This window comes from Sinocyclocheilus anshuiensis, unplaced genomic scaffold (genome assembly GCF_001515605.1).
Source record: "Sinocyclocheilus anshuiensis isolate Anshui unplaced genomic scaffold, SAMN03320099.WGS_v1.1 scaffold734, whole genome shotgun sequence".
Lineage (NCBI taxonomy): Eukaryota > Metazoa > Chordata > Actinopteri > Cypriniformes > Cyprinidae > Sinocyclocheilus > Sinocyclocheilus anshuiensis.
In genome coordinates, this window is record NW_015544176.1 from 257,773 (window position 1) to 258,169 (window position 397).

A 397-nucleotide genomic window follows, 5' to 3' on the forward strand; every position below is an offset into this window, starting at 1 on the left:
CATTCTCTTGCTGTGTGCTTAGGGTCATTGTCCTGTTGGAAGGTGACCCTTCGGCCCGGTCTTAGGTTCTGTATGCTCTGGACTGGGTTTTCATTAAGGCTAACTCAATATTTTGGTGCATTGAGCTTATCTTCTACTCTGACGAGTCCCTCGGTCCATGCCGCTGTAAAACAGCCCCATAGCATGAGGCTGCTACCAGCACACTTTACTTTTGGGGTGGTACTCTTCAGGTGATGAGCGGAGCTGGTTTCCTTCAAACACGATGCTTGGAATTGAGGTTCATCAGACCAGAGACTCTGAGCTAAATTTCAGCTGTCCCAGATGCAATGGAATAATTAATTTTTTTTTATTTTTAATACATTTGCAAAGATGTTAAAAACCTGTTTTTTGCTTTACC

The 397-nt window shown here is 43.6% G+C and overlaps 1 protein-coding gene across 7 annotated transcripts in view; it reads right to left on the reverse strand.

The window, feature by feature from the left end:
- The window catches only part of LOC107696210 (protein FAM65B), a 73,243-nt gene that overhangs the window by 4,422 nt on the left and 68,424 nt on the right, over window positions 1-397 (reverse strand). The window lies entirely within an intron of this gene.